The sequence below is a fragment of the Triticum urartu genome, chromosome 5A (genome assembly GCF_056163025.1).
Source record: "Triticum urartu cultivar PI428250 chromosome 5A, HENAU_Tu73, whole genome shotgun sequence".
Taxonomy (NCBI): domain Eukaryota; kingdom Viridiplantae; phylum Streptophyta; class Magnoliopsida; order Poales; family Poaceae; genus Triticum; species Triticum urartu.
In genome coordinates, this window is record NC_141877.1 from 14537607 (window position 1) to 14550558 (window position 12952).

Consider the following 12952-nt stretch of genomic DNA (forward strand, 5'->3'; position numbering starts at 1 on the left):
ACCGAGTATTCGAAATATTGGAGAAAAACAAGAGATGAGGGGCCAGTGTTCGTAGCTGAAAGGTTATTCTTACGTGGCATTTCAAACCTTTAGATAGAAGATGCAACCACATGCCACGGAATGCTTGCTGCACATATGGTATTTACTCGGCAGTTCAAATATCGGGATTGCCGGTGTCTTGATCTGCAGATTGGTGGTGTAATCCTACGCTCATATAGACATAACAGGCGTATTTACATGTCTACAAGCTTTAGAATTGGTCGTCGGCAGATGGAACATTTGGATTAGGTTGTATGTATGGTGTGATTAAGTTAGTACAAATGGTGAATTTTGAAGAGTTGAATGCGCTTTTTTGTTCACTAATGTGATTGCGTTTTGTGTTGTCTCCCACACGTGGGAGTCATCAATTGAAAGTTCGAGAGACCTTATGGGTAGAAAAGAAAACTACTTTAAGCTAGGGAGTATGATTAAAAATGTTATATAGATATTTGCTAAACAGATTGCCGTAATGTAAATGTGTCTCATATCTCACCCTTTTACTTGCACAAGTAAGTATGCATGATGAGAGTGGCTTGCGATGTACCATGTGGTTAAACAACAAGGTCCGCATTCAGTTATACAAATGCAAATATTGTTGTTTTCACTGAAGGCTAAAGTCGTGGAGCTTCAAAGTTGACGACCGAAAGCATATTCTGCTTAATGAGACATACGGGGTGTCTAACCTGGGGTTCGATCCCTGATGGACCCGGACAACTACCTCGTGAGCCTCAAACCACATGCTTCAAGTGGGACTTTAAACATCACTCATATGGGTGGGCAATGACTTGACAGTTTAGGCTGCGTACTTCGTTCCATGATTCCTAGTGCAGTTGGGCTATTATGGTGTGTCAATATGATGTTATTTTTACAGGTCATTCAAATCGGGTATTCTTCAGGTGGGCCAGATTTAGTCATGCAGGCGGACACGTTCCATGGTCCGCATATACTAGCATGCAGCCGAGAGAAACTAATTTGGTCTGTGTTAGTTAACATGCTACTCTAATAAGATGGATGTGGACGACGCCAACGCGTCCGCCTGCATGCCTACATATATAGATTGTTGTGGTCGTGGTCACTTCTATAAACTAGATAATCCCCCGTGCGTTGCTGCAGGAATTTATAGTTATAAATTATAGAGAATAAAATTAGAATATATAATACCTTTTTAGGGAAGAATATATAATACCTAAACAGTTCATAAAAACTCTCAGTGTCATATTTATGGGTGTCTTGACCCAAAATATTGTACATTTGCATAATTTAAAGTCACTTGGCAAAAGATGCTTGTTGTAACCAGTTATAGAAATGATGGAGGCAAAGTCTTCCAACTCCTTTCTCCTAAATACCTTGATGAAGCAAACATGTGGTATAATTCATAGCTTTAGTCGGTGACATCCCTAAAATAGACTATCAATCCTATGAAAAAATTCAAGAAGACACACCGAGATTTCATAGCACGGCAATTTGGATTTCCAATCACCCAGTAATCAACTGATGGCTTTGCCAAAACCTTCAATGTAGCCTGAATAGCAAGCCAAAGAAACATTAGAAATGGGACATGAACTTTTGATTGTCCCCAAGATGGATGAACATATACGATTAATATCTTATCTAATACATAAATGAGATCAAGCCAATTTATAAACGAACGCCTTCAGATGAAATGATACATCAGAGTAGAGAGAAAAAGGAAACATGTTTGGAATCTGAACTGGCTAATTCATTTCCATTTATAGATATGAGCGACCAAATAAGTGCCTGTGCAGTTTTGATGCAAGTACCTACACACATGTGGTCTTGCAAAAGTACACATCCTGTCTCAGAGGTTTCCATTGTGGCAAACACTTGATGTAGACATAAATATGCAATGCTAGTGGCCCTGAAAATACAAAAGACGAAGTTGCACATTTGTATTAGCAATATCAAATGTGATGAAACAAATTGATGAGCCAAGTACGTCTAAAGTCGATGCCAGTATCAAGAAACTATTAAGAGAATGAATAGAAAGAAATTTTAATCACCAGAGTGCAAATGAGATATGGAAAATAGAAGAATCATATAAATTTGACGTACCTTCATTAACTGTACTTCTGTCAGAGACATCTGAAATGTAAATCCCATGGCTAGTAAACTGATTTCATGAGTGTGTATGCTTTGCAATGATTCATAAGCCATCTCCGTGCATTATTTAATCAGCGCAATTCATAGTGCTTACCAAGGACAACATGAGGAGAATATATGCATGCGTACCACTGTGTACAACAAAAGGCTTGATTAATTATGACATGGGAGAAGGAACTGACAAATGTAGCATAACCAAGAAAGGACGTAACTGATGCAATCTTGAGTAATGCCAATTTAGATGAACAACACGCTACTACTCCAGAGTAAAATACAGGACAACCAAATGCAAGCCACGATTAAGAAACACCTAGCAATTTTTCATAGCAGAAATCAGACTTGTCCGGACGAAATCAGTATGGTGTCTGAGCATTGAAGTCAGACCTACACTCTGTGTTGTTGTGGTGGAATTGTGACAGCTGACATCCAATCTAAGATCTGAGAAAAACAGGACTACAGATCCTTCTCACCTGCTTCTATTTGCAAAATTACTGCATCGAAGCCTCGGTATAGAAGAATCTTGGTCTTCACGTTGTACGGCAAGCTGGTCCAGAGAGGGGTGGGGAGGCGGCGGAGGGCCGGAGATGGATCCCGGCTAACACGTATGGCATCAACAGAAACATCAACATCATCTGAGGGAAAAACCTCGCGACTTTCGATCACAATACTCTATTGTCGAATAAAATAGCCGAGTAGCTGGACTGTGGTGGAACACACTATTCTGTAAACCAGTGAATGATCCGGTAAAGAAAATTTCCAAACAAATGATAGAAGAAGTCTCTCCCTGAAGGCCACACAACTGTAGAATATTACATAGCCATGTGGAGCAACTCCGTAATGTACAACTGTACAACACAGCTTGATTTCAACCCAAGGGAACATCAACAATGGAGAATGATGAAACTGAACACCAGGCGATGAATGAATCAAAGAGTAACACACCAATGAAGAGATCATGGTGGAACAACGCTGATCCGCGGCGGTAGGGACAGGAATAGGAAATCTGGAGAAAGGAGTCGCGGGGACATTTGCTAGTGGGCTGAGTCAGGGCGTTCATGTCGTGGTTCCACCCGATAAACTGCCGAGGCAGGGGATAAAGATGGACTAATGGGGGAGGCGATGGTAGGAGCAGAGGAAACGACAACAGATGTAATCATTACGTGGGAGTAGAGACGATGGGCTGCTGGGTGGGTGAGGCGAGGAGGCATCCGGGGAAAGAGATTAAAATCACAAGATTATTTCGTTAAAAAGATTCTTTTTCCAGAGGTGGCAGATTTGCTAAGGTGGAAGATTGATTAGCTGCTTTTGGAAACTGAATAATGACGTGGCACATCGCTGATGTGGATAGTGTGCATGATGAGAGAATAGAAAGTAGTGGGGAGCAACTTCTTAAGAATGGTAAATACCATCATTCATGTCTAAGGGAGCAAATTGAACTGAAGGGTTTAGATCCAACAAGTGCAAATCCCCACAGTTTCGGAGTTTAAACAAAATATTGCAACACAGCCCTACAGACAAAGAACAATCTGTTTCTGGAACTCATGCAACATATCCTGCCTGGGACGACTATAGTTGGGATAGAAAAACATCGTTAGCTTGAAAAGACCAATTACTGTAACGCCATTGTCTAATTTAAATCTGCAAGAAATGACTATTTTAATTATACGAATATCTTGGTGAAAATGCCTAAAAAGACATATGCTTACTACTTTATTCTCTTGTCCACCTCTGATATTCTAGGATATCCGTAAAATGAAACTAATTTAGAAGAAAGCATATTTGAACTCATGACCCTTGACATCCAAATTCAAAAGGTAAATGGATGTTTAAGAGTTCTTTTTAGATGATCGAAGGACGGTACATACTCAAAAAAATATCCAAACCCCCTCAAAAAATGTCTTACAAAAGGATGAAATATTCCACACACCATATTATATTTGTGTTACCAAAGCATGGCATTACTATGGAGTTGCTCATCCAGAAACTGTTTTATCTTGTCAATACGTACACTGCAATAAGTGCAAAATCATGTGACCATCCTACTGACCATACTTCATTCCACTTGCGAAGAATGGTTAAAACATGAAATGGGTAAGGGATTTCAACTGCATGAAGAAGGGTGAGAAGTTCATCAACGTCTATTGTATAGATACTCCAAGCAAGATTGTATTCAAGACTTGTGATTCACAAATGCGAAACAGTCTACCGAACATTCTGGAATATTGGAGGAAGCCAAAAGATGAGCAAACACGGGTGCTGGAAATTCGCTTTATCTAGCTATATGCTCCATGTTGTTGTTTTCCTCCAACTATCCATCTCTTGGGTCAAATTGTTGGAATCCATCGTTCATCCTACCATGTATGGAGCTCTACTTCTCTTCATATCATAATAGAGGTTCAAGAGACTTGTAGTGATAAAGAAGGAAATACTTATAAGCATATAAGTTATCACTTTCGCTTCAGTACATCCCTCCCCAAAATTAGAAAGGGTAATTCTGATTTTTGTTTAACTGTTAACCTGTACGTCTTGTAGACAATCGAACATATAGTACTCGCACAATAGGCAATTAGAGCAACTCCAACAGCTCCCTGATTTTTTTAGTAAGACTAAGTTTATGGGATGACCGTAAGATTTAGGGGAAGTTTGCCGAGAGCAACTTTTGTCAGTTCCCGTAAACTTCTTCCCCTAAATCCATTCTTATTGTATATTTAATTTTAAAAATATAGAAATTTGCGTAGGACCCGCCAGTCAGTGACACGTGTGATCACGGGTGGTGCAGTGGGCACTGGCGAAGGCGGCGCGAAGCGACGCGGCAACTGGCGGTCGCGCGGCAGCATGGCGGCGGGCGGTGCGGGCCAGAGAAGGTGTGGCGGTGGCGTTCCGATGGGGCGGTGGTGAATTTTCGGGTGGTTAATACCCCGCTAAAACTTTACTGGATCTTCCCGTAAACCTGCGGGGAAAAAGGGTTCAATTTTTCAGCATCCTCTAAAGACATGACCACTTTACATGAACTTTTGTAAAGAATTTTGGAAAATCCGATATGACGCACGTTGCGTCAAGCTGTCGAGGGTTCGCACAGGATTCAGGAGCGAGCGATGCGATCTAGTCCAGCCCGTTAGCGGTTAGCGTAGCTATAGTTTTCTCCGGTTTTTTGTGGCTGGTTTTCATTTAGTTCTTTTTAGGTTTTTTTATGTTTCTTTTTTTGTTCTCGTTTTTACCTTTTCTGTTTCTTTCCTTTTCCTGTTTCTTTTTTCAAAATGTGCAAATTTTAAAAATGTTTAAGATTTAAAACCGTTCAAAAATTTCAAAATATTTTTTGGGGTTTTAAAAAAACCATGTTTTCAAAAAAATATTCACAAATTTGAAAAATGTTTGTGTTTTATAAAATTTTCTCCAATTTTTTTTTAAAAAATTATGTTTGAAAAATATCCATAAAGATGAAATTTCAGATTTTGAAAAAATGTTTTGCGTTTTCTAATTTTTTTTATAAATTTCAAAAAATGTTCATGTTTTCCAAGATAATGTTTGCAATTTGAAAAAAAATATCCTATTTCTAAAAAATGTTGGTGCTTTCAAAAAATTTCACGAATTTCAAAAAATGTTCGCTGTTCCAAAATGTTATTCACAATTTCAAATATTGCTTCCACTTGTGACATTTGTTTACAAATTCGAAAAAATATTCCTTTTTAAAAAAAATTAGAAATTAAAAATGTTCAGAGATCTTCCAATAATGTTTGCACTTTCAAAATTTGTTTGAAAATTTTAAAATATTCCTGTTCTCAAAAATTATGTTCACAAAAAATCAGAAATTGAAAAAATGTTCAGAGAGCATCCAATAATATTTGCACTTTCAAAATTTATTTGAAAAATTAAAAATATTCCCGTTCTCAAAAATTATGTTCACAAAATAAAAAAACCGGTGTTTTTGGTTTTAATTTTTTGTTCATGTTTTCGAACAATTTGTAAAATTCCAAATTTTGTTCATCTTTGCTGAAAATGTTCGAAATTTTGAAAATTGTTGGTTTGAAATAATTTCTTTGTGCTTTTCAATAAATGTTTCCATTTTGACATTCTGAGCAATATGAAAATACATAAACATTTTTCAAAATACCTGTACAATTTACGAAAATCTGTTTATGTGTTTTGATTTATGAATGAAATTTGGCAAAATTATAATTTTCTAAAAAAATGAAAAAATATTAAAAGCTCTAGATTTGTTTGAAATGAAAAAATAAACTTGAAAAGAAAAAAGAAACGGAAATAAAATCAAACAAAACAAATAAGGAAAAGAAAAAAGAAATAGATACTTGGAAAAAGACCGGTTCTACAGTAAACAGGAAGCCGTTTTTTTTTGCAACGAAAAGGAGAACTTTATTCAGCGAAGTAATAACCTATTACAATCTGCCCGTAGGCAGCTGGAAAGGAAATCCGGGCTCTAAACTAGCCAGCTCTCCGTCCCATCTAGTGAACACGCGCATTGCGCACACTTATGAGCCGGATAATTTAACTCCCTGCTCACATGCTGAACTGTATAATCACATGTGAATAACATCGGAGCTGAGCAAAAATCACTCCCTCCCGAAACGCCAACAGCTCAGAGACAAAAGAATCTGAAACTCCTGGCAATGGTTTACACCATGTTCCCAGGAACGCGAGGTGCGAGCGAGCTACTCCACCTGCTCCTGCGGAGAGGGCATCTGGTAGTACTGAACCATCGGTGTTGATGATGATCCAACCCGCGTCTGGTGGACGCCACGAGTCTGTTACGGTGGTTCTCGAACATCTTGCCGGCAGCTCAAGGAGTGAAAGAGTCTCGTGGACCCATTTGATGGTTGCGACCGGATCGTACCCTTCTTTGTCATGAGTCCATCTGTTACGAGATGACCAAATGGAGTGCATAATGGTGATGATCTTGCATCTGTCGTCAGAAGAAAATTGCTGATCTAGCAAGATGTCACGTGCCCAAGTATGTGGACTTAGCCTGGGTAGATTCAGGTCAAGCCGATCCTTGGCTGCAGTCCAAAACGACTTAGCCTGGGTAGAGTGCTAAGCTCGGTGCGAGTCATTAGAGAGCGATACGCCGATTTAACAGTATACTGACCTGATTTTTCCAAGGCCCACGCCAAAGTATCTTCACCCCCGGCCAGGTTCAGAGGGATATTCAAAATTGCCTCCGCGTCCGGGAGAAGGAAGTTTTGACGGACCAAGTCCACGTTCCAATTTCCTGTGTAGTCGTCAATCAAATCTAAGACCCTTTCCAAAGGTGCAGAACCAATCCGGCCCATGGGTTTCAGACTTATTGTGTTGGGAATCCACTGATCAGTTCATATGGATATAGAGGAACCATCTCCAATCCTATGAATTAGTCCGGTGTCCAGAGCTTTTCTACCTGCCACGATCGCTCTCCAGGTTGAGGAAGCTCGGGTGGGAACCGCGGCATGCAGAAAATCAGTGTTTGGGTAATACTTTCCTTTTAGTACACGCGCACATAAACTGTTGGGATGTGTCAACAGCCTCCAGCCTTGCTTGCCGAGCATGACGAGATTAAACAGTTCAGAATCCTTGAAGCCCATCCCTCCTTTAATCTTTGGCTCGGTTAGTTTCTTCCACGAAAGCCAGTGGAGGGATCGCCTGTCAATCGAGCTGCCCCACCAATATTTAGCCATGGGTGAAGTAACTTTCTTACATACATTCTTTGTCAGCAAGAAACAACTCATGCTATAAGTTGGTATTGCTTGGGCAATGGACTTCAACAGCACCTCCCGCCCTGCACAAGCTAAGTTTCTTTCTGACCAACCACTAATTTTGCCGCGCACACGCTCCACAATATGAGCAAAGGTGCCGCTGGTTATTCTTCCAATAGCAGTAGATAGCCCTCTGAAAACGCTTCCTTGGAGATCCCAAGAGAGGATTTTAACTCCTCTCGAAGTGGCTGCTCTGTAAACAGGAAGCCGTTGATCGTTCTTATAACCCGCGTTTCCTAACTAGGCGGTGTAGGTTGTCAGCTCGTCTAGCGAGGGACGTGCGCTTAACAACGTGAGGTGCAGGGTTCGATCCATCGCTTGATTTTTTTTATTTTTGGACAGTTTCCCGCGCGATAACGGGCCGGCCCAATCGGGAGGCTGTCCCTGTGCGGCGCGCCCCAGTCGGACGCAAAGCGCATCGTATAGGAGCTCCCAAGGATTTTTGGCCCAACTTCTCATAAACAACAATTATTTTAGAGATAGGAAAGTTGTTGGAGTTGCACTTAAGGCCCACCACCTCATACCAATTCCCGCCTATCATATTTCCATTGAACTAGGCTCGGCCCATTTACACCGCCTTAAGCACCCGTTACTTCAGTTTTCGCAAACGGGCGCGCGCACACACACAACCTTCCCGCTAGGCCAGCCTGTTTTGCCCCTTTTTTGTTTTAACATGCACAAAGTGGCGTGGGATGTGATTCGAACCCAACCCTCCTCGTTTAGTGTTAGCTTTAGCTTCGGTAGCTAACCAGACAACTCGGCCCTAAGTAATTAGTTACATTTTTTATTTCTTTCTTCTTTCTTCTTTCTCATTTCTTCTTTTTTTTTTCTTTCTTTTTCATTTTTTTGTATTTTTTCCAAAATGCGTGAACTTTTTTATCAAGATCCATGAACTTCTTTCAAATCCATGGATTTGCTTTTCATAATCCGGTGATTTAAAAAATTTATTGAACTTTTTTTAAGATTTGTGAACTTTAATTAAAAATTGATGAACTTTTTTTCAATTTGATGATTTTTTTTTCAAATTTGTGAACTTTTTCGAAATGTGATGAACTTTAACTTTTAAAAAAATTGTTAAACTTTTTCAGAATTAATATTTTTAAAAATTCAAAAAATTAAGGTGAACCGGCCAATGATGGACCGGTCAACCATGACAGGTCAGCCCACAACCAAGTGAACCGGATGTTTTAAGGGAACCAGCGAACCAAAGGTAATGCCTCCTGGTGGGCCGGCCCATGAGGGATGGCATGCGGGCGTCCTTTCTCCCAACCGGCACTGAATGTGCCAATTAGGAGCTCCCTAGGCTCGGTGTGTACTTGAGATGTATACATGGATTCCAGCTCTTGCCTCAGGTTTTTGTTTTCGAAAGAAAAGTAGAATCTGTAACAAACAGAGATTCAGTTTCCATCAAGGTCAGTTTGATCCGATGAGAACGAGGTCAGTTTGCGGCGGCGTTGCTGGGGTGCGTGGGGGTGGCAACGCAGGCAGGCAGCGACAGCATGATGGTGGTGCGGGGGGGGGGGGGGGGGGGGGGGGCGGTATCCATGGATGCTGGCGAGTGCTACAAATATGGTGGCCAGATGCTGAAACCCACACAAATTTCTGTTTCCATCGACATTTTTTTGGCTAAAACCAACGCCATTTTTCTAAAAAAAATTGCTAGCATCATCTTGTATTTTGCTGGAAACATTATTAGCTTAAAAAGGATGATTACTGCACACATCATTGTCTCGCTTTTTTTTGTGAGGATGTACACATCATTCTCTAGTTTAAATCTACGAGAAATGACTCTATTTTACATCTGTGAATATCTTGTGAAAATGCATGATGAGAAAAATCTTAAAATCATTGTCTTACTATAGATTGAATATAATTTACAAGCAAACAAACTGTGTCAGGTGGAGTGTGCGTACCCCTTCGTGTCTTGCAGGGAGTCCACAGGAGATTAGGGTTTATTGACCTACCACCGACGCCGATGCCGGTTCGCCTCGTCTCAGGTGGCCTTGCGGCCATGGAGATGCGGTGGACCCCGGCCCGGCCCTTACTGGCAGGAGGGTTGTTGTTCCGTCTTTAGGCATTTCTTTGAGATCAATTCGGGTTTGCGTCCTAGTCACGAAGGCGTGACAGCGACGACTCTCTGATGATGGAATAAGGTACTCCCGCCTAGGCCCCGTCTGGATGATGCATCTAGCGTCGGTAGAGGGCGTGTGGAGTTGTGTCTCCGAGATTCGGTCGTTATTGGTCTTCGATGGATCTCCATCGATCGAGTGAATTGCAAAAAACCACCACATCTGAAGTTGAAGCATCCAATTGCCACCACATTTGTTGCGCGTCCCAAAAATCCACCACTTTACTTGTAAATTTTCTCAATAAAAACAAATGACCGGTTTGCCGCAGTTAACACGATTTCTGACTAGGCTGGCCCACCCGTCAGGTGCCACGTGGGCGAGGCCAGACGGCGAGTGGGTTGACGGCCGTTAGGGCACGCGCGTGGTCAAAGCGCTCGCGGCTCTGACTGCTTGGCCCATTCTCCCCTCTTTCCCCGTCACTCTCTCTGTCCTGCGATGGCGGCGGCGGCGGCGAGTCAGCAGGCGGCGGAGGGACTGGAGGCGATGGCGATGGGTTCTCGGAGGTGGACAACTGGTTCGGCAGCAGTAGCTTGCCGACACAGCGGGCTCCTTCACCGGAGCGATCCCCTTCGCCTCCCTCGCCACCGGAGTGGGACATTGAGCGCCGTGCGGCGACGGCCCTAGCACGCAAGATCAGGGCTTCAGGCGTTGGAGAAGGCCATCAGTGGGCTTCAGGGTTCGGCGGCGTGTGGTAAGATTTCTTCCCCCTCCACCCCTCTCTTCATTGGATTCACTGGAAATTTTAGGGTTGTTAGATTGCATATAAACCTATCATGTTACAGTAGGGCTGTTAGATTTTAGGAAATTTTAGGGTTGTTAGATTTTAGGAGATTTTAGGGCAGTTTGATTTTAGGGCTTTGTTTACTGAAGATTATTGTTTGTTTACTCAAGTGTTGTAGGTGATATAGTTAATATCTTTTCTGTATAACATGTTTCAGTAGGAAATATAGCTCTGGGTTTATAGTTTTATGCATGAATGCTTTGTTTACTCCTTATTGACAGTGAAGATAGTGCTAATATCTTGTCTGAATATCTTGTCTGAATAACATGTTACATTATTAAAACAGAATCAATCAAGCACTAATTCTCCTCAATTTTATGTAGTTTGGATGATGAGATATGGGAAATAAGGTACCATTTTCAAGGGAGAGACAACTTGGAGAGGACCATTTCTTTGTCAGAAATTACTTTTATGAACATGTTAGCACTGCTAGAGACTGAAGAGGGATATACTGAAGCTGACTACATGTTCTATATGAAAGAAGAAGGAAAGGGGGCAGCAGGAATGCAAGTTATTGACAGTGAAGATAGTGTGTAAGAGATGCTAGACTATTATGCTGAGCAGAAGGTGCTCAACATAACTGTAATTAAGGCTAATGAGCCTAATCCAGGAGAGTTTAACAGGTCAAATATTGTGGAGGAACAAGTGCCTATAAGTAATGTGGGGGATTCCAACATTATTTCTATAGATGAGGCAGGAGTATTGTTCCCTATTGCTGTTGAAGACATAGTTGAAGAGCTGTATGCTGTGCCTATTGCTGTTGTAGAGCCAGGTCAAGAGTCTGCATATATTAACACAACAGCGCATGAATTTGAAGAAAGCAAAGGGTAAAGAGAAAGTACAGGAAGATGTTTGCCCCTCTGATGATGAAGTGTTTGTTGATTTGAACTGCTGTGAGGAGGAAGATGAAATCATTGAGAAGGAAGATGAAATCATTGAGGAGGAAGAGCATGACATAGGTAATGAGGAGGAAGATGAAATCATTGAGAAGCTGAAGCAGAAAAGGAAACAGAGAGAGGATCCTATGCATCACTTTGAAGGAGACACTGAAGTGGAAGAGATGTGTCCAAAGGCAGAGGACTCAGACACAGAACCTGAGACACCTCTTCCTCAAACATTCAAGAAAGTAGGCAAAGCAGGCCCCACTACAAGATCACACCATGAAGCTGACATTGAGGTAATTCCTGATTTCATTCCATCTGATGATTCTGCTTGTTTCCCTGGGGACTATGGCATTAGTGATTCAGATGATGAGTCAGGTCTACCACTCCCTTGTGGAAGGAAGAGTCAAGCCAAGAGGGCCAGGACTAGGATCTGGTATGATGAGAGCAAGCCAGATGCTCATGACCAACTTTGCTTGAGTATGTGCTTCACTGATGTGTATCAGTTTAGAAGAGCACTTAGGAATTTTCATATCAGAATCCTTAGAAATTTCCAGTACCATAGGAACTGCAAGGATAGGATCATTGTGCATTGCACAGAAAGGGACAATGGGTGTCCTTTTTTCATGACTGCATCCACAATTGCTCATGAGAAGACATTCTGCATCAAGAAGATGCAGTTGTTGCACACTTGTGGTGCACATGGAGAAAAAACCAAAGTGACAGTTGACTGGATGGCCAGAATATGTGAGCAGCAACTGAGAGATAATCCAAGGGCTGGTGTTGATGCAATTTTAAAAAGAACAAAGACTAAGTATGGGCTGGAAGTGCCAAAGACCAAGGCCTACAGGGCAAGGTCATTGGCCATTGAAGTGGTGGAAGGTGACATGAAGGGACAATACACAAGGTTTAGGGATTATCTTCAAGCTGTGCTTGATACCAACCCTGGGAGCAGATGCATTGTGACTACCAGAGAGCTTGAGCTCCATCCTAGCCCAAATCCTAGGTTCCACTACATGTTCTACTGTCTGAATGCTTCAAAAGAAGGTTTCTTGAATGGGTGTAGGCCCTTTATAGGTATTATATGTATTCCAAATTACTCCAATTCATTGCCCATATCTTGTACTTAATAATGCACTGATTTCACTGCCCAATGCTTTAATACAGGTTTAGATGGTTGCTTTATCAAGCTTTCTACTGGGCAACAGATACTTGCAGCCACTGGTAGGGATGGGAATAACAACATATTCCCTATTG